The 22,067-nt window shown below is 40.8% G+C and overlaps 2 long non-coding RNA genes across 2 annotated transcripts in view; one reads left to right on the plus strand and one right to left on the minus strand.

The window, feature by feature from the left end:
* Positions 1 to 19,689, plus strand: part of LOC112648086 (uncharacterized) — a 30,793-nt gene extending 11,104 nt beyond the window's left edge. Inside the window, exons 3-7 of the long non-coding RNA XR_007412189.1 lie at positions 485 to 1,038; positions 8,623 to 8,853; positions 9,070 to 9,268; positions 17,098 to 17,246; positions 17,934 to 19,689. This is a non-coding gene — a long non-coding RNA (uncharacterized LOC112648086). The remainder of the gene's footprint in view (positions 1 to 484; positions 1,039 to 8,622; positions 8,854 to 9,069; positions 9,269 to 17,097; positions 17,247 to 17,933) is intronic.
* Positions 406 to 21,793, minus strand: LOC112648084 (uncharacterized). Its single transcript, XR_003128732.3, has 4 exons — positions 21,643 to 21,793; positions 7,699 to 7,768; positions 5,775 to 5,829; positions 406 to 943 (listed from the first exon to the last, which is right to left on the minus strand). It is a non-coding gene; the product is annotated as an uncharacterized LOC112648084 (long non-coding RNA).
* Between the last annotated feature and the right edge of the window lie 274 nt (positions 21,794 to 22,067).

A 22,067-nucleotide genomic window follows, 5' to 3' on the forward strand; every position in this document is an offset into this window, starting at 1 on the left:
GGTAAGTTTTTAGAGTCAATTTTTCTACTTTAGATCTGATCATGTGCATGAAAACCTAGATGAAAAGAGTTTGATTAGTTGTTCTCAAAGTAGAGCTTTGTTTCATTGCTCCAAAGGATCCAGGAAAAGTGGGCCACAAAAATCCAGATAGAGTATCCCATCTATCCCCCTGATCCTGGCCCATCTGGATCCAGGTGAGTCCAGTATTAGGTATTACCCCATCTCGACTCCTGTGCCCCCTTGCCCTGACCCAACAGTGAAGCCAAGCATTTTTTTTTTTTGAAGCCAAGCATTCTTGATGTCAAAAACAAAGTAAAGGCAATTAGTCAAAGAAGGACACAACATAGTGAAAATATCTAGGTTTCAGCTCTAACAGTGACATGAATAAAAAGCATTCAACCTGTATAATGGTGCCAGAATAATTGTATTAAGTGACAGTAGTTCAAATACACTGGTTTGAAATAATTGACTTATTTTTTTAAAGGTTCTTGTGTGGAGTCAGTTGCCACATTGCCTGATTGTGGAGATCTAGCTTCCAATGTCACCTTTAAAGCGAGTTCATACAGGGTAAATCCACCTCGAAATGTATTCTTTCTCCCCTGATTAATCAATAGCCTTGAAAGCAATGATTCAGTGTCACAGGGCAGCCTGGTGTGGCAGGAAGGCAATGGCTTTGTGCAATGGGCTCAGAGCAGAGTGATTGTACTCCTGCGGTGACTGCGGCCAGGCTACTGTACCCCTGGATTTCCTTTCCCTCTGCTGTGAAAAGAGGGGCTGGGCCTAGGTGTACTCAAGGTCCCTAAATGTTGAAGACTCAGGACTTACGACAGAATTACCTAAAGCCCTCTTTCTTTCAGGTTGGCTTCAATTTATCTTCCTCTGATTCACAGGTATAAAAATTCCATTTCTTGGGTCTCATACACACTTGCCACACCTGGAAGCCCTGTGAAGGGAAAGTAAGGTTGACACTGAGCAGCATGCCAAATTTCTCAACATTGACAACTACAGGAAGTCTGCTATGAAGTCTGCTGCTGACAGGTCTTCTGAGGGGTGGAAACACCTATTCTGGGTCAGGCTGGAGGAAAGGTCTCAACCCCTTTGGTTAAAACTTTATGATCTTTTGGGGCACCTGGGTGGCTCAGTCCATTAAGCGTCCACTCTTGGTTTTGGCTCAGGTCATGATCTCAGGGTCATGAGATCGAGCCTTGAGTCGAGCTCCACTCTGAATATGGAATCTGCTTAAGATCCTTTCTCTCTCCCTCTGCCCCTCCACCCTCCCTCTCTAAAACAAAGACGAAACCCTTTATGATCCTTTGAGATCCCAGTCTTCTGCTGCTGTTTCCACGAAGTACCAAGCCTCTACTGTGCATGCCTGCTCCTTTTTTCCCTCTGCTCACGTGCACTTGATGGCGTTTCTCTAACTCCTCTGCTCCATGCTCCATGTGGTCAGACTCTTCTGGACTGCCAGCTCCTTAGGAGAGGGACTGTGCTTTCCATGCTGTCTTTTCATTTGCTCACTCGCTCTTTCACTCTGAGCATCTGTGTTTGTGGAGGTTACATCTGAAGGACATCATGTGAGTCTGACCTGTGATCTGAACTTTGCACGGATGCTCCTTAGAGAAGGTGCTTGGTTCACAGACAGAGGGTCCAGGGTCTGGCTCTGGAAGCAGTTTATGTGTCGGGGACTTTCAGGACTGGGAAAGGGGCCTACCTACCCACGTGTTCATATAAGTTTTTGTAAGATATTTCAAATATAGTCGGGTAGGGTAGCCATTCAGTTCTGGCCTCTCTTGCCATCACACGTGATGAGTGTGGCCAGGCCAGTGATGGGCTCTAGCCAAGGGGACTGTTTCCTAGTTTCCTAGGGCTGCTCTCCCACTTCTAGAGGTCAGAAGCCTAAGGCCAAGGTTTCTGAAGGCTTCGGGGGGAGTTCTCCTTTGCTGGTTTCCAGCTTCTTAGCTCCTGGAAATCTTTGGTGTTCTTTTGAATTTGTATTTTGTTTAATTGTATAATGTTCTTTTGGCCTTGGGGTTTCTGCCTTCATCCTCACATGGCCTTCACCCCTCTGCACCTGTGCCTGTCTCCTCCCCTCTGCTCAGTCATTAGGTTTGGGATCCAGTCCAGTGTGGCCTGATCTCAACTAATCCAGTGTGGCCTGATCTCAACTAATCGCATGTGCAAAAGACCTTGTTTCCAAATAAGACCTATTCTGAGGCTCTGGGTGGACATGAATCTGGGGGGGGCGGGATACATATTCAACCCAGTGTAGACTGGTTCTCCAGAAACCAGCTTTTGAGATGGGGATTTGGGTGCATGAGGTTGATTGGCAGGGGGCTTTTGACAATAACACCTTCCCTGGTATGGAGGAAGCAGGAGAAGTTAGCAGAGAGGCAGACGTGAATGAACAGGCAGGAAGCATGTTAACACACGGGGGAGAGATGCAGGTTTCTTGCCGACTTGATATCAAAACAATGACATCTTTGATAAAATTTGTAATGCACCATTACAGTATGAACATCAGTTACTAACTGGTTAATGAGTTTGGTATTTTAAAATGTATTTAAGAAAATTTGTTAGTTCTGAAAACTTACAGTTAACACATGGAAGAAACATCATAGAGGTTTCCCCAAATTTGACAAAAATCCAATAGACTGAAATTCCAATAATGAGCTGTTAACACAAAGTAAACTTCCCTAAGTTATTGATACTAGAAAACACATTTTGTTCAATCGTGTTATAGAAAAGCTGAAGCATCCTCTTTATAGACAAATGATGTTACAAAACTATTGTCACATAAGAAAAAGATCAAAGAATATGACAGCCAAAACTATTAGGAAAATTAGGTATTATAAAATTACAACAGAGAGTAAGTTAATTGAAAATGTTTTTCCTGCATTGTGATGTTTATGTATTTGCCAGCTTTCAACATTTTTAGAGTGCTGTGGCTTCATTCTCCTTCGGAATAAACAGATACTTCAAACCTAATTTCATATTCCAATTTTTCTTAAGGAAGGCTCTTCCAAAATGTATAAGCTTCAGGTCCCACACAGTCTGGAGCTGCCCTGGCTGCTAGGACCAGGCAGCTGTCTAGCTTGGATGCAGGACCAGAAGGTCAATGCTTATGCCATGAGAACTCAGGATTGCTGGAGCTCTAGGCCACAGAGGCCCATGCTGGTGAGGTGGCACTTGAGCTCCTAGGACTGGGGCCCGAAGCAGAGTGTAGGTGGCATGGCCCTGAGGTCACCCAAGGTCTGGCCCCTCCAGGACTCTGCCCAGCCTAGTCTGGGGGTGCGAGACACTGTTTGACCTCGGGGCTTGGCTGCCTTTGGGTTGCAGGTGTGAAGCTGGAGAGCAGGAGGACAGGATAGCTTTTCCAGAGACACTTCCCTGCAGAAATTCAATCACATCCATCATCTATGCATAGCAAGATGGAGGCCCCAAAGGGGGCAGAGGAAGGCAGCTGCACATCTGCATACTCCGCCCAGCTGGGACTGGACCTCTGGCTCATTTGGGGACTAATTTGCTCCTACCCCTTCACTATTGAAGGAAAAGCCAGACTTGTGACCCAAAGCTTGGTAGAGGTCAGAATAATGTACGTTCCCAGCATATCCAGGCTCATGCGATCACTAGGAAAATCTGGGTCACATTTACCTCTGAGCTAAAGAATTCAGCTTCACTGATTACTTTGTTGAAACTGGCTGTGGGGATCCAGGGGGCAGTGGACGTCTTGGCATCCAGGAGAGTGTGAGCAGCAGTGGAGACAAGAAAGCCCCTGAGCTCTCCTGGGGACACACATTTCCCAGGAAGCCAGCACTGAAGATGGAGGGAAATTTCTACAGATTTGGGGAGATGCTGCAGTTTGTCTTCAGTCCCCATCAGCCAGCTCTTGTTCAAGCCACTGTCCTGCCTCTGCTAGACCTAGAATTAGTCCCCGCTACAAATCAGTCCCTGTTCCGCACCACTTTCTATTGACCTCACACATATGCCCCGGGGGGGGGCGGGTAGGGGCTGGATTGCAGATGTGGATGCTCAGGGTCCTTGCGTTGGGGCCGATCAGGACATGTGTTGCTTGGCTGCACATTTCAAGCCAACAGTGTGGTTCCAGATGTCCAAGGGTTTGGGAAATAAGCAGTGGCCCAAGCTTAGAGCTTGATGCCTCTTAGGCCACTTCATATTTTACTTTACTATTAGGTAACTTTTGAAATATAATATTGAGCTTTTCTTGTCTTTGGTCGGAGGTACATAGACTTGCTTTGATGCCAACCCCCACTTCCTGCTGGACCCCCTTCCCCCAGCAGGCCCACTCACAGGCTGGCTGTGCAGTGACCTGGCTGAAACAGGAGTTAGGCCCGTGTACCTGTGTCACGTGGGCCGTGTTCACCCCGGCAGCCACCTCATCCCCGTCTCCTGACTGTCTGGGTTGGCAAGGTCAGGAGCAAATGTAAGGGCCACGTCAGGGGCTGTGAAGTAGCGGTCGGCTTTGGCTTCCCTGGCTGCTGGCAGAGCACGGGCGATGGTGGGGCAGCCCCTGGAGGCTCCCCGTTCTTGCTCCCATCAGGCTTTGAGCATCTGGGTGGTGTGCTTCCTCTCCTGCCCACTCCAGCCCCATTTCTCTCCAAGCTTGGGAATAAAGAGTCCTTGTCAAACGATGTCCAGAAATGCTTTGTCCTTCAAATCACCCAGTTGCTCATTTCACCAATGCCCCAGAAATACTTCCCATGTTCCAGGCAATGTGCTCTGTCCAGGGAGTACAGAGATGCATGACATGTGGCCTTCATCCTGAGGGGGTCCCAGTCCCTTAGAGGAGACTGAGTTGTAGCAAAACAAACCCCTCATCCCCAGTCCTCTCTGGCTTTGGGGTACAAATGTCCTTGTATTAACAATAATGTGACTTCCGACAGGGGCCTGGGCAACTGCACAATCTTGGGCTTTTCTCCGATCACTTCTCCCCGACCCTCCATTATTTCTGCTACTCTCAGAGCTCCCAGAGGAGTTCTGCTTTTCACTCTAGGAATGCAGCCCCCCCCACGGCCCTTGCCCCATGGTACTCACACCCTTGCATGGTCCCCTCCCATAGTGAACCGAAAGGTGGCCATCAGTTGCAATGACCCCTCAGTGGGAAAAAATTAGGCTTTACACGTGCATAGCGTAGCTAAAAAGAACCACAGCCATTTCCCCTTCAATTTGCAGATTTTGCAATCTTATAAAAATCTTTATCAAACCTATCCAGGATATCCAGTTTGAATATTAGCATCATGTTTTATTCAAATAGGACATGGGCTTATGAATAGAAGAAACTAGAGGAATATCTTCACAACCACAGCACCCATGCAGAGGGATTTCTCTCTCTCTGTGTTAGACAATATGGTGACATCCAGAACATCTTTCTGCTATTATTTTCCCTACTGAGTAAATCTGTGTAAACTCAGGTGCAAAAGTAAGGTGTTTTGGTTATGCATTGCTACGCCATTACGTATTTTTATACCCATTGGGCTATCGTTGTGTGTGTGCGTGTGCATCATGCATCTATATTATTTCTCACCTATTTCTCTCTCTATACTGATCCATCACCGCCACCACCACCAATTATATCTCTAACTAGCCTGCACAGAAGGCCTCCAGGTATCTTCTGTATTTCCCACAGTGTTTAGGTGTGGCCAGGGTCATACACAAAATGACTACCAGTCAGTAAATATTCCATTTTGGGTTTCGTTTTATGGACATGGTATAACTTGTTTATTTGAAAAAAACAAAAACATTCTTTCAAATCTTACCATTCAGAAATAGATGTTTCCTTTGTGATGACCGCACCAGTCCTCTCTGTACAAACTGGTGAAAATACAAAAACATACAAATTATATGGGATGGGAACTTATTTACTATATTAAAATAAAATTGTAACAATCTTCATGGAACTTAGTGAAAGAGAGGAAAACTAAAGGAATTTTGAAATTTAGATAAATACTTATTCACAAGAGAGATTCATTTCTATAAGATTCCTCTCATATTTAAAAATGGATTAGATTGTTTATGCTTTTACACCTAACTATTTCAACTTGAGACATCTTCTATTGATTCCTTGCTTGGAAATACGGGGACATTAGCACACCTAGGGGACTTGCACCTTTAAAAAAAAATGTGTCCTGATTTTTTAAAAGTTATATTATTAATTTTCCATTTTCAAGATTTAGAATATTTACAGTTTGTACTTTAATGAAAATTTCCTGTTTTTTTAGTCTTACTTTTTTATTTAAATGGGTTCAGGGCTCATCATCCATTTTTAACCATTGTTTTCTTTTTGAAAGAAATGGTTTTTATTTATTCCTTGATTGGCTAAATGTCATACTTTTTCTTTCCCCAAAAGGCTCATGGATTTCTTGAATTATTGCCTACTTGACAGCATCTGCCTTTTGTCTTTTTGCTTTATGTATAACCTGGCTAAGGAGGGAGCTCCTGGGTGACACTTTTCTCACTCAGAATCTTATAAATATTGCTTCACTGACTTCTGGCATTAAATATTAGGATCTGAGCCCAATCCAATCTTTTCCCTTGTATGTAAGGTGGATTTTCTGCCTGAATGAGCATATAAATCTTTTTGTACCCTTGGAGTTCAGTAAGAAGTCTGGACTAAGTTTGGTGTTGGTAATTCTACATCTGCATCTCTATATATCTATGTATCTATGTATCTACCTATCGCCTATCTACCTATCTAATTATCATCTATCTCTATCCATCTATCTACACTATTTATAGTACAGGTTGTGTTCTTTAAAGTTGTAGAATTAAATATATCATTATCTCAGGGATATTTAATTCTACCAAATGAATTTATTATTTTCATCAAGGTAATATATGTATAAAACTTATGAGTCAAAGACACGCTGTCCCACATTTCCCCAAGCCCCATCCTATTTTCCAGAGCTGACTGAATTCAAATTTTTCTGTTTCTTTTTATGTGTACTTCTGTATTTCTAAATAATATACTTGTGATGCTCTTTCTTAATTTTTAGATTTCAGAAGTCATTTAATGACTTCCTTTAATAAAAGTTGAGATTTTTTCCTTACTCTTTCCATCCTTTCTCAACTAACATAGTTGGGTTGATTGATGTCTAATGATTTCATTATGTTCACTACATAAATAATGTTTATTACCTATCTGATGTTGCCATAACTAGCACAGAGGTTTTCCCTGAGGACCCGAAGGCTTTCCTCATCTTCCTTACCCTGAGGTTTTTCCCCATAACCTTGTCTTGTCCTTCTTCCCCTCAAGAATCCAATCCAAGGATTAATCTGTTTTGTTCCTCCTTCATCCTCAGGTTTTAGGAACAAGACTACCTTGAAATGGTCACTCATTAAATCTTTGTTAAGTAGATAAATGCTGAGAAAATTGAGTGCTGTGATTATATATTCTTTTTTGTGTGTCTTTTGATTTTCCCCCAAATTAATAATTGTCTAGAATTAATCATTGCTTCACGTTCTACTTGCTTATATTTTTATGTAATTATAATTGATCCTTTCCAAAATTTCCAAAGAAATTATAACCTCCGTGCCCACACCGCTGAATACTGTTTCTCTATGTTGTGATGCTGGGACCAGAGGATTCTCCCCCACCCCGCAGCCCCACTGGTGTCCAGGCTGCCAGGGGTGTGTGCTCAGGACTCCCTTCCCCGCCCAGGGTACCTCTTCCTGGGTCCTTACGTCTTGAGTCCTCGTCTTTCTCCTCTTGGTTTACTCCTTCTTATCGTGAAGCATGTTTTCCAGTAACTCTCTGCAAATGGGAACAGAGGAACCATTTTGTGCTATTGCATGTTTGAACTGTTTTTCTCTAATATTTGTGATTTGGCTAAAACTAACATTCTAGGCTGGAAACCCGAAGAAATTTGAAGAGATGGCTCCATTATCCTCTAGTTCCCATGCTGTTGAGAGGTCCATTGTGGCAACTTTTCCTCTCTCTATCTCTGAGATTATTTAGGATGTTCTCTTTAACTCTGGTGTTCTGAAATGTCATGATGAGGCGCCTTGCAGGATTCTTTTCATTGATTACACTGTGAAAAATCAAGACCTTCATTTCTTTTATTTTTAAAAATTATTTCCACTCATCTGTTTTCTCTTTTTTAGATTCCTAGTGATGGGGCGTTCCACACTCTGATTTATTTCTCTGATTTTATCATCTTTTCTCTCTTGTTTTTCAGCTTATTATTGAGGATTTTCTTTATCTTTCAAATCTTCCACCTAATTTTCATGTAAGCTCTCATATTTTTAATTTCCACTGAGCCCTTTCCTTACCTTGTTTTCCAGTTGTTCTGTTTCTCCCTCCTAACAGAAAGTGTTCTTATTTCCAGAAGGCACTATCATACATTATCTTCTGGAACATATTATTGTGCTCTTGAAATCTGGCCCCTGAGTTCCATCTCTGCCCTTCCCGTTGCAGTCTAGCCCATCCCTCTAGTTGGAGGGGGAGGCCCTAAGGGCTGGTGCTTGGTGGGGGGGGCATTTGCAGGCGGGCCTTACGGACGAAGGGGCGGGGCTGCAGGGTGCTGGGCACAGGTGTTCAGAAGCCTCTCCTGAGCATCCCTAGATCTTTAGGAACCAAAGGTCTCTTCTGTGGATCTGTCTTTGTAGGCCTCCAGGGTTCTATGAGCAGGTGGAAAAGGAGGCCGGTGTGTCCCAGCAGCCCCCAGATATTCATGGGGCTCCCAAGATAGCCCTTCCCGCCTGGCTCCACTACCGGTGACCCTGCTGGGCGTGGAGAGCCTGTCACCCGAGGAGCACACCACAACCTGAGGGCCTCCAGGGCACTGAGAGCCTGGGGTCTCCCCTCAGGATGGGATGGCAGCCCTTAGGGCCAAGGAGGTGAGGAGCCTGGCAGCAGACGTCTGGGGAAAGCAGATACAGAGGGGCAAGGGCAGGGTGGGCACCCCGTGGGAGACCCAGTGAGTCCTGTGCCTCTGCATGGCAAGATGGCTCTGTGTGGCCCACCACATTCAAGGCTTCGGTTTGAGGATGTGTCTCCTCACCAGGAAAGCAAATGAGAAAAATAACCGTGTGGTTTTTCTCTTCTCTCTGAAGGCTTCCCTGCTCCTCACGTTGTCAGCGCAATAGTGATCCTCCGTGTCTGTGATGAGACCAGAGTTATTATGTGCAGCTAAACCATTCCAGATCATCTGTTTTCTACACCTCAAGCCTCATGAACCTTTCCTCACAGAAAACACTGAAAACTAATGTAGTTTACTCTGGACAGCGGCTGGAAATCCACAAACCCTGCTACGTAAGTTCTTCCTCATCTCTGACCAGCACTTTGGGCCTTACCTGAACATCTTGGAAAAATGAACCCCATGACCAAGGTGTAAATTCCCTAGCATTTTACCACAGAGAATATACTTTGGCTAATTTAGGCAATTATAAATTTATTTTTTTCAAAATCAAGGCAAAATAACTTGATTTGTGCTGTCCTGCAGATGCAGTTTGGACTAACACCAAAGCACATTAATACATTTTTTCTTTATGTCGTAAAAGCTTTTTGATGACAAATCTTGAGTTTGGTTTAAAAAAATTATTATTAGCTGGAAGAGGGCTGTAAATTATGTATGATCCCATAGACTTATATATGGGGTAGTATATGGAGGTGACAAGGAGAGGACACCACCACCACTCTCTAAAACATTCATCTCTCCAGTGGGATCAAAGTCACTTCAGGCTATAGATGCCTTGCTGCATGGCGGAGATATGAATGAGAATCTAAGTCCAGGTAGGAATTAGAGGCCAGGGACTGTAACCATCAATCAAGCTTTATTTCTTTTCTCTCTCTCTTTGTCCTTCCTTTTTTCCCTCTCTCCTTCCATCCACCCTGTGTCCATCCTTTCCTTCCTTCCATCTTCCTCCCTCTTCTCCTACCTCTCTCTCTTTCTCTCTCCCTCTCTGTCTTGGCGACTAATACTCTGGTTTATCAATAGAAAAGTGTCTAGTAAACTATCAAAAACAGACCAACCGAAATAGAAATGCATATAACTGTACAATCTCAAACTAAAGGTGCCAAGTATTAATTACATTTGTGTTTCATCAGGGGGGGCATGTGGTCCCAAAATGCTGGGAATGCATCTCTACCTCTTAGAATAAAGACTATTTGATAACCTTAAATCAACACAGCTGCCCACTGGCATTTCTTCTGGAAATGAAGAGAGAGTCATGTGCATGGTTTGGCAGCTGAGAGGCTGGGCACAAAAGTATCCACTGGCTCAGGCCCTGGGAGCAAGGGTAAACAAGGCACTGTGGGAACCCAGAATTGCAGGAGTTCTGCATGTCCAGCAAAGAGAACGTGTGGAGTAATGAGCTGAGAGGTTTGTTCATTATTTTGCTTTTCCTACATGTGCCTTACACTGCAACCTGGTTACCATCACAGTCTGTAGAGTTACCAGCACAACCTACAGTTACCAGCACAACTCACACAGCCAATGAAATGGATTATAAAGATGTGTGTAAAAAAGAAGTCACAAGGAGAGTTTATCTAGAAGGCTCTATTTTTATTTTGAAGCTTACTCAGTTGTGAGTTTCAAGATGGTAGGTTTTCTTTCTTTTTCTTTTTTTTAATTTATTTTTTATTGGTGTTCAATTTGCCAGCATATAGAATAATACCCAGTGCTCATCCCATCAAGTGCCCCCCTCAGTGCCCGTCACCCAGTCACCCCCACCTACCTCCCCTTCTACCACCCCTTGTTTGTTTCCCAGAGTTAGGAGTCTCTCATGTTCTGTCTCACCTTCTGATAATTCCCACTCATTTTTTCTCCTTTCCTCTTTATTCCCTTTCACTATTTTTTATATTCCCCAAATGAATGAGACCATATAATGTTTGTCCTTCTCTGATTGACTTATTTCACTCAGCATAATACCCTCCAGTTCCATCCACGTTGAAGCAAATGGTGGGTATTTGTCGTTTCTAATGGCTGAGGAATATTCCATTGTATACATAAACCACATCTTCTTTATCCATTCATCTTTCGGTGGACACCGAGGCTCCTTCCACAGTTTGGCTGTTGTGGACATTGTTCCTTAAACATCGGGGTGCAGGTGTCCTGGCGTTTCACTGCATCTGTATCTTTGGGGTAAATCCCCAACAGTGCAATTGCTGGGTCGTAGGGCAGGTCTATTTTTAACTCTTTGAGGAACCTCCACACAGTTTTCCAGAGCGGCTGCACCAGTTCACATTCCCACCAACAGTGCAGGAGGGTTCCCTTTTCTCCGTATCCTCTCCAACATTTGTGGTTTCCTGCCTTGTTAATGTTCCCCACTCTCACTGGTGTGAGGTGGTATCTCATTGTGGTTTTGATTTGTATTTCCCTGATGGCAAGTGATGCGGAGCATTTTCTCATGTGCTTGTTGGCCATGTCTGTGTCTTTCTCTGTGAGATTTCTATTCATGTCTTTTGCCCATTTCATGATTGGATTGTTTGTTTCTTCGCTGTTGAGTTAAATAAGTTCTTTATAGATCTTGGATACTAACCCTTTATCTGGTTTTCATTCAGCATCCCTCATTCATATGGTAAATGTTCTGAGCACAAGTTAGAAAAAAGAGCCTAGAGTTCAAAGACACAAAACAGCATGATCAGAGGAGGTCTCACATCTTAAGAATCATTTGAACCAAGCCTTAAAATGAAGAGGATGGGGGCACCTGAGTGGTTCAGTTGGTTAAGGGTCTCCCTTCAGCTCAAGACAGGATTCCGGGGTCCTGGGATGGAACCCTGCATTGGGCTCCCTGCTCAGTGGGGGAGTCTGCTTCTTCCTCTTCTTCTGTCTGCTGCTCACCAACTTGTGCTCACTCTCTCTTTCAAATAATTAAAATCCTTAAAGAGTGAAGAGGATGTGAACAGAAAAGACTCATGGGTAGTAAGGTGGCAGAAAGAGAGGGATTCAAGTAGGAGCAATGGCTTGAGCTGTTGAGCCGCTCTGATCTGCCCTAGAAGCCATGTGTATATAACAGACCAGCACATGTTACATGTCTGTTTGTTCGTTGTTCCCCACCCCCATGTTATACTGTGAGCTCATTTAACATTAGTTATAGTAGGCATTCAATGTTATGTGCGCAAAATGAATGAATGCCAAGGGGAAGACACAGTTGCAGAATGAATCCAGGAAATAGTAAATATGGCAACAAACCTTTACAGAGGGCTTTCAGTGAGTCAGAGAATAAAACTAGGTCTTTGGGATTCAGAGAGGACAGGGTCTCCACAAAGGTTTCATAGTCCCTAGGATATTTTCTCATTTAAAAATAAACAAACTACTTCCATTTTCTGCACACGCAACACTTATATATGAGTGGGTGAGTATCCTTTTACTGGGAGAGGATTGTAAGTGTATTCATGCTGGGCCATGTCCTGATATAGGATATTATACCAAAAGTTTGTCAGGATATTAAGCATACAAAGCACTGGCACCCATATCATCTGACTTAATGGTCACAACAGATTAGAGAGATCAGAGGGACATATTTCATTATCCATATTTTTTTTTTACATGAAGAGATGGATGTCCATAGAATTTGCATACTTACCCTATAAGTTTATCTCAAATGAGTCAACCAAATTTGGTTCTCAGAAAAGCATAGTTTCAGTTAATGATAGACCCAGACATCTTGGGGGGAAATAGAAGACACACCTGATAAATGGAGCAGAAAATATTGGAGTGGAAATATCTGGGGCTGTGGAGAAGATTACACATGTTGCTGTGGGAGCCAGGAGTATTTGGTGAGAAGGTCAGAGGAGGGGCAGGGAATTTTGGCTTTGAAATTTTGGGGAAAATGTTGTTGGGTCTGCTTCAGCCTGAGTCTTTTTATTTTTTTTTTAAGGTTTATTTGTTTATTTGAGAACAACAGAGGGAGGAGGAAGGGCAGAGGGAGAGGGAGAGAGAGAATCTCACGCAGATTCCTGCTAAGTGTGGAACCCAAGGTGGGGTTCCAACCCTGAATCATGACCTGAGCAGAAATCAAGAGTTGGACGCTTAACCCCCCAGGCACTCCCAGCCTTAGTCACAAAAGCCAACTATCCTGTTCCCTGGCCAGCAAAGGCAAACAAGATACCTTGCTTCATTCCAGCCTGCACTAAAAAGGCTCAGATGATATGCTTGTCCCTGACCTCCGGCCTTTGTCTCTTGTTGGAGACCAGGCCCTACCTTCTTGCATTTCATGTTGTAATCTCTTCACCAAGGTTGGCTCTTATCTATGGCCTTCTACTTAAATCATGCTTCACTCTTTCCTTGAATAAGATATTTCAGCTTTCTTGCACCAAATGCCTCATAAAGATGTGTGAAAAGATCTCCCGGGAGTGGAAAACCTGACCTTCTCAGTCACAGTTTGAGCACAGAATACTTAAGGTGATATATCCATGGTTGGTTGGGAATATGTATTTTTTGTGTATTTGTAATACATTTCCCCTTTATGTCAATGGGTATCTGTTAACATTTTTCTTTATAACCAATTCAGTCTTACATGTGCAAACATAATCATTGAAAAATTTAGGAAAACACAATTTAATGCCCGCAGAGCATTTCTTTATATGGATATACCATAAACTATCTTTTGAAATGATTTTATTGATTTACATTAAGGTGATTTCCAGCTTTTTGAGATTGATCACTGGCCCCACTAGAATTTAAACTTCATAAGGGCACGGATGTTGATTGTTCTGCTCACTTTTACATTTTGAACATCTGCCATAGTACCTGACACATAGTAGATGCTGAATACTTTTTGAATTTTGAATGAATGAATATTGGGGAAGAGAGAGATAAAGGGGCAAGGTTCTCAATAATAATAATAATATAATAATAATTACTACTAATGATAATTGTTAATATTTAGGCTGTCAGAGAAGAAAAACCAATATATTTATTATATTTAATTATGAAAAATTTCAAAAATAGCAAAACTGAAAGAATTTTACATTGAACACCATATATACACCATCTAGAGTCTGTCATTAACATATGCTATATACATGCTTTGTCACATATCTATCCATTCCTCTATCTATCAATCCATCTTAGTTTTTGGATGCGTTACAAGGCAAATTGTAGACATTAGTAAATAAAGCTCAATATCTGTTTACAGTTTTGTCTGTTTTTTTTTTTTTGTTTGTTTGTTTTTTTTTTTTTTTTTTTTAATGTAAAATCTGAATTCACAAACCCTATCAAGGCTCAATATCTGTTTACAGTTTTGTTCTGTTTTTTTTTTTTAATGTAAAATCTGAATTCACAAACCCTATCAAGGCTCAGTACCATATTACCATCACTCAATAAAATTTCTCAGGGGCCCTTTTCTTGAATCCCCTTTCCCATCCATCCAGAGGCAACCATTAGTAGTTTTACCTATTTTAGAATTTCACATAAGTGGAAGCACACAGTATGTCCTCTTTCACATAAGTATTTTTTTCCCCTGCAGAGCAAAATGTTTTTAAGATTCATCTATACTATTGTGTATATATCAGTAGTCCTCACTTTTTATTGCTGAGTAGTATCTATTGTATGATTAATCCACATCTTGTTCACCTAACCTTCTACTCATGATCACCAGGGCTATTAGAGACAGTTTTCTTCCTTTCTGATTTTTCTTTTATTTCTTTTTCTTCTCTTATTACATTGTTTATATCTCTGGTATGGTATTGAATAGAAATGCAGAGAATAGGCATCTTTACCTTGTTCCTGGTTGTAGGTAGAAAGCACCCAGTTGTTCACAAGTCAGTAATATAAGTTTTTCATAAATGTCTTCATTACACCAAGAAAATTCCCTTTTATTCCTACTTTCCCAAGAGATTTTATCACACTGATAGAAACCTTTACTGAATCTATTGAAACAGTAGTTTTGTTTTTCTCTTTGATTTTTTAAAACTGTTGGATTACAATAATTGATCTTTGAATGTAAATTTCAACCCTGCAATTCTGGGATAAACCCTATCTGGTTGCAATGCATTATCTTTTTAATGTATTACTTGATTCAATTCAGTAATATTTTCTTGAGGAATTTCGTGTCTATTCCATAAGGATATTGGTCTGCATTTTTCTTTTCTAGAGATATTTTGTTGTATTTTGATCTTAGGGTTATACTTGCCTAAAAAATAGGAAGTTTCCCTTCTTTCTTTACTTTCTGAAAGAGTTTGTGTAAGATTAATGTTATTTCTTTCTTAAGTGTTTGATAAATTGCCCAGTCAAAAATCATCTGTGCCTGGATCTTCTTCTCTGGAAAAATATTAATAAAAAATTCTATTTCTTTAACATACTTTTGGCTTTCCAAATTTTCCCTTTCATTCTGTGACAGTTTTGCCAAGTTTTATTTTTCAAGGAATTTGTCTATTCTACCTTAATTGCCAAGGTATTTCCATATTCATTTTCTTTCTTTTGCAGATTAAATAGTTTCAACTAATCTTTCAAATTCACTGGCTGTTTCCTCTCTCATTTCCATTTAAGCTGATAAATATTTTCATTTTAGGTATGATGCTTTTGAGTTTCAGAACTACCACTTTGATCTCTCTATTTTCTATTCCTCTGCAGGGAACTGCCATCTCTTTATGCATTAAGAGCTTGTCATTCATTGGACATAGTTGTCATAACTGCTGGAAAATTCTTGTCTGCTAATTTTGACACCTGGGTCATATCAGAGTGGTCTCCATTGTTTGTCTTTTCTCTTGAGAATGTGTCTTACTTTCTAGTTTCTTTAGATGCCAGATGATTTTAGTTTATGTCCTGATCATCGTGAATGCTCTGTTGAGACTTCAGTTTCGGGCATCTTCCTCCAATGCGCATGTGTGATATTTTGTTTTATCAAAATTAACTTGGTTGGTTGCAGACATCAAAGTGTGTGTCCTGAACAGCAATTCTACCTCAGTTTAGTTCTTTGCTTTTTAACTGGGCTGCTTGCTGCCTCTCTGCCCATGCTTAGTTCAAAGTGGCCAGATAATTCTATTTTCTGATTCTCTCCTTTCCAGGACCACCTTTCTCACTTCCCTCACAAGTGCCTTGAACTCTGTCCTGTTTCTTCAGGTCAAAGAGACACATGGGGGCAGTCTGGGTAGCTCAGCTGTTTAGCGCCACCTTCAGCCCAGGGCATGATCCTGGAGACCAAGGATCGAGTCCCATGTTGGGCTCCCTGCATGGAGCCTGCTTCTCCCTCTGCCTGTGTCTCTCCTCTCTCTTTCAGTCTGTGTCTCTCATGAATAAATAAATAAATCGTTAAAAAAAAAAAGAAAGAAAGAAAGAAAGAAAGAAAGAAAGAAAGAAAGAAAGAAAGAAAGAAAGAGACACATCGTAAGTACCTAAGTGATCCCTGTGTGGCTCTGCTTGTGCCCTGACCTCAGGCTCCTAGTCCTTCAAACCAGAGCTTACTCATTGCCTTTTCCATGTTTCCAAGTGCCAACCTGCTTTTATTGTCTTTCTAGTGCCTCTGGGCTATTTTGTTTTTGTTTTCCTCTCCTTTCTTCCCTCTTCCTCTTCCTCTTCTTTGTATTTTACCCAGTGGTTTATAGTAGTTACCTGCAGACAAGCTTTCTTGGCAGGAGCTGGGTTGGCTGTATCAAAAGATGGGAGGGCCACTCTGCATCTACCTGAGTCCTAGGGAGAGGATAAACACAAGCCAACCAGCAAACAGAAAAGGAACAATAAATCTGCTCTGTGGCTTCTGTGTTTGTTGACACTGGGTCTCAAGGCAGCCCTTCATTGGTTCATACATGAAGGAAGACTCCTCAGGCCAAAGGGGCCTCTCTGCATATCCACCCAGAAACCATGGGCCATATGGGCATGAAGACTCCAAGGAATACAGGCCACTCCCGTGCTTTGCAGGCTGCCTTCATGGGGTAGAGGACACACGCATGGAAGTCAAGGGGACACACACAGGATTGATTCACAAGAGCACAAAGCCCCCTTTGTGGGGGTCCTAGAACTGCCTGGAAATGCTCTTATGGTACCAGTAGCAAGAGAAAGGAAAGACTGTTAACTGTAGTCACAGTAACCACTTTTTCTTAGTGCAGGAGTAAGAAAATTTAATTTATGTGTCATGGCTGTGAACAGTCTTTAGTACAGCATGTGTCAAATAAAAAGATGGAATTCCCTTTCTTCACAGGCTCCCAGCCATGGCAGGCTCTGAGAGAGTCTGGCCTATGTCTACACCTACAATTGTGCATTTGTCATGGTGATTCCAACATCAGCCAGTCTACTGACAGCCAGAGAAATGGCCTATAAGAGGCACGTGGCTCATTTTATTCCTTGCAGGTAAGAAGGCACAGGATTTGAAAGATGATCAGAAGTGGGAGATGAAGGAAAGAAACTAACCCTACAATGCATATTAATGCTTATTTCAGGGTGGCTGAAATGAGTGTGTAATTTATGAAGCAATCAGGATAATGTTTCTCTTCTGAGTTTTGTCTCTACTACCTTGGGGAATTAATGTTTTTGTCTTTGGGAGTGTGTGTGTGTGTGTGTGTGTGTGTGTGTGTGTTTTAATTCTTTTTCAAAAGCCAGTAGAGGTACAAATGGTGGAGACTTGAAGAAAAAGGTATATTGAGGAGAAAGGAGAAGCTAGGGAACTGAGAGAAAGTTTGAGTTCTGCGTAACTTTCCCTTGGACCCTGTGGACAGAAGGAGTCACATGTCTGCTGTCCCACCTGTGCTCTGATTCTGTGTAGATTTCCCCAGTCCTGCAGTATAGACATCTGTGCGTGGCTAAGGGGGAGCCCTGGGGTGGCAGGCAGGGTTCAGGCAGAGAAGTAGCACCTGTAGGAGACAGCTGGAGATGTATTGGAAGGGATCAGCTCACACCACTGGGGGTGGTCCTCCTTACCTCAACTAATTCTTGACTCTTCACTGAGGAAATATGGGAAATGAAATCCTTTCCCTCTGGTATCTGACGACCAGGTTTTCCCACTCCTAATCAGTTATTGTATTCTTCTTCTTCTGGCAGACAGAAAGTTCCAATGGTGGTTTCTCTTGCTGGCTTTCCAGCCTTCACTCCCCACCAGGTCTCTGGATGTTCATTGCCTCTCCTGCTTATAGCACTGTGGCCCCCCATGGGGTGTTCATCCAGCCACCCCTCTGTTATCAGTAATGAACCCCAGAGGTGTCAGGAACAACCAGCCTGGTTTACCAGGGACCTAGACTTATGTCAGTAGCTGAGACATGCAAGAGGCCATGAGAAACACAACAAAGCAGACAGCCTGCCATCAACTTTCCTGGACAGCCAGTAAGCTGGCTTCAGTTAGGCTCTCTCTGCCTCGGAGAAAACCCTAGAAAGGTCAGGATTCTGCACTTGCTCTGTGAGTCCCTCCTGCATCTGCTGGGCTCGCTGTGAGCGTCTCAATCGATTTCCCACCTGGCACTCCCACCCTGGTGCCAGCATCCTGGTGTGGCCAGCCCCGGCGCCTGGTGTGGGACCCACTCCATCACGGTACCTTTTTTGATTCTATTTGCCAATATTCTGTTAAGAATTTCTATGTATTTGTTCATGGGGGGTATCTTCCTTTAATTCCTTGAGATGTTTTTGATGATTTGAGAATCAGAGTAATACTGAGCTTATCAAATGAGTTGAGAAGTACTCCTTCCTCTATTTTCTAAAAGGGTTTGTGTTTGGATTGGCATTTCTTTTGAAATTTTTTGCCAGAATTCATCAGTGAAGGCACTGGGTCTGGAGTTTTCTTCATGGGAAAGTTTCCAGTTACGAATTCTGTTTTCTTAATTATGACAGGGTCGCTCTATTTTTAAAAAAATTGAGTCAGTTTTTGCAATATATGTCTTTCATGGAATTTTTCCCCATTTTATTTAAGTCATGAAATTTATTGACCAACATTTGTCCATAATAAACTTATTATCCTTTTAATGTCCGTAAAATCTGGAATGATGTCTGTCCATCAGCTTTTGACCTTTTGTTTTTTTAAAAAAATTCTTTACCATTTTATTGCTTTTAGATCTTAATGTGATTATTTATTTACTTTTTTTGTTTCATTTGCTCTTCTTTTTCCATTTTTTTAAAAAAAGATTTTATTTATTTATTCATGAGAGACACAGGCAGAGGGAGAAGCAGGCTCCATGCAGGGAATCCAACATGGGACTCTATCCCGGGTCTCCAGGATCAGGCCCTAGGCTGAAGGCAGATGCTCAACCACTGAGCTACCCAGGTGTCCCATCTTTTTCCACTTTTTAAGATGGAAGCTTCTATTATAAATTATACATCATCTTTATTTTCTAATAGAGGTAGTTAAAGTTGTCCCCTAGGTATTGCCATACCTGCATCTCACACATTTTGACATGTGTTTTCATTTATATTTAGTTATAATTGCTATTTTCTAATTTATGTTGGGACTTCCCCTTTGATCCGTTAGTTATTTGGGGGTTTCTCAGATATATTTCAATTTTTGATTTCTTATTTAATCACGTTGTGATCATAAAACATACTCTATGTGCCTTCATTTCTGTTACGTTTCTTCAGTCTTGTTTTATGGCTTGGAGTGTGGTGCATCTTGGTGAATGTTCCACTGGAAAGGAGAGATGTATTTTGTCGTTGGCTGAGGTGTTTTCTACATGGAGATTAGATTAAATTGGTTGGAAATGTTGTTCAGATCTTCTGTATACTTACTGATATTTTTTCCCTATTTATTCTGTCAATTGCTGAGAGAGTATTGAAGTATTCCACTAAAGTTTATATATGTATATTTATATAAATTTTTATTTATACATTAAATAAATATATTGTATTATAAATATTTTTGTTATAATTTTAATTAAAGATATTACATATGATATATACATATATCATATAAAATACACATATACATTTATACCATATTGATTTTTTTCTCCTTTTAGTTTGTCAGCTCTTTGTCTTAGAGCTATGTTATTAGAGTATCTATACATATTTATAATGGTAATGTAGCACTGCTGTATTAACCCAGGCATCCCTTCTTCTATTATCTTATTGTTCTTCCTAGAGTATACAGTACATTGTTTGATAGAATCACTAATAATGAGAGTTCTTGTCTTGTTTATGACTTTAATCAGAATTTCATCAAGTTTTACTATAATATTTGTTAGGTAACTTTTATCTTCTTAAGAGAATTCCTTTTTATACTTAGTTTACAAAGATATTTTTTTTAAAAGATTTTATTTATTTATTCATGAGAGACACAAAGAGAGAGGCAGAGAGGGAGAAGCAGGCCCCATGCAGGGACCCCGATGTGGAACTCGATCCCAGGTCTCCAGGATCAGGCCCTGGGCTGAAGGCAAGCGCTAAACTGCTGAACCACCCGGCCTGCTCTACAAAGAGATTTTTATAAATGATGAGTTAGTATTGAATTTTATCAGATGCTTGTTTTCTGTCTATATTGTGGTGATTTTACTGGGATATACCCTAATTAGTCACCAATATACTTAATCATGATATTATATATATATATATATATATATATATATATATAGTACCAAAATCAATTCTCTGTTTATTATTTTTACATTTTTATTGTAGATTATATTTCATAATTTTCTTTTCTTAAACTGTCCCTGTGTTTTATTAAGTCAAGCTTATATAAACCTTATGACATTATTTATAGAGTTTATTTACCTTCTTTTCCTTGACATTAAATATTTTGTGTAAAATGGGAATTATCTGTTCTTTGAAAGTGTGGCAAAATTCAACTGTAAAATTTCTTAATGAGATTGGTATGTGTCTTCTACTAGGGTGGTGGGTGATTTTTGATGATCAAATCAATAGCTATTGCTTTATTCTATTTCTATTTTTGTATTTCTTGAGTTAAATTTTATAATATGACATTTTCAGAAAATTTTCTATTTGATCTAAGTTTTCAAATATATTAGTGCATAATTGCTTAGACTATTTCTTTATGATTACTAATTTTTGCTTTGCCTTTCTTTCTCTTCCTCTCTCTCTTTTTTGTTTTATAAATCAGCCTTGGTAGAGTCTAGTATATGATTGTATTTTCTTCAGAAAACACTTGGATTTTGGTGTTACTCTTGCATTTTTGCTTTTCTTCTCATGTAATTTCTTTCTCTTATTTATTAATTTTTGCCTTTGACTTCCTTTAGTTATTCTCTGGTCCATTTTTATTTTCTGTTTTATTTTGATCTAAATGCTTAGTTGGGCGATCCCTGGGTGGCTCAGTGGTTTGGCACCTGCCTTTTGCCTGGGACGCGATCCTGGAGTCCCGGGATCAAGTCCCACATCGGGCTCCTGGCTTGGAGCCTGCTTCTCCCTCTGCCTGTGTCTCTGCCTCTCTCTCTCTCTCTCTCTCTCTATGTCTATCATGAATAAATAAATTAAAAATCTTAAAAAAAATAAATGCTTAATTGGTTTATTTTCTATCTCATTGATTAGTGCACATTACATATATTCTACAAGTTTTGATATGTAGTACTTTTATTTTGATGAGTTTAAAATTTTTGAATTTCATTTTTTAAATTTATGAATTATTTAGGAGTTTATCATTTCTTACCATAGTTTAAGAATTATTTTTGGTAACTACTTAAAATTTAATTTAGAAAAAAAATAAAATTTAACTTAGTACTGGTTTAAGAAGATGTTAGTCAAGATAGCCTAGATCATACTGCTATAATAAATAACCCCCAAATCCCTGTGGCTTAAAATAACAAAATATTTATCTCACCTACACTATACAACCATCGAAGTTTGGCAAGTAGGATCTGCTCATTGTGATGACGTAGACACACAAGTTGATGGAATAGCCACCATTTCAAATGTTGCCAGTTGCTATGTCAAAAGTCAACAGAGAAGAAAGAATGTTCTGAAATCTTTCACAGGCAGTTGAATGCTCTAGAAGTGACACATTCTATCTCTGCTCACAACTCATTGGCCAGAACTCATCACATAGTCATACCCATTCACAAGAGGGTAGAGACGGGACATGCAATCATACCGTGTGCCCATCTGCACTGGTTGAACAAAAAACACAGTATAATAATATTTGCTAAGAAATTTGTTGACACTTTTTTTCCTACGTGTTCAACTTTTGTAAATGTTCCATGGATCTTTGGAGACTTTATATGTTCTCTATCTACAGATGGTAGATTC

Source organism: Canis lupus, chromosome 7 (genome assembly GCF_003254725.2).
Source record: "Canis lupus dingo isolate Sandy chromosome 7, ASM325472v2, whole genome shotgun sequence".
Classification (NCBI taxonomy): domain Eukaryota; kingdom Metazoa; phylum Chordata; class Mammalia; order Carnivora; family Canidae; genus Canis; species Canis lupus.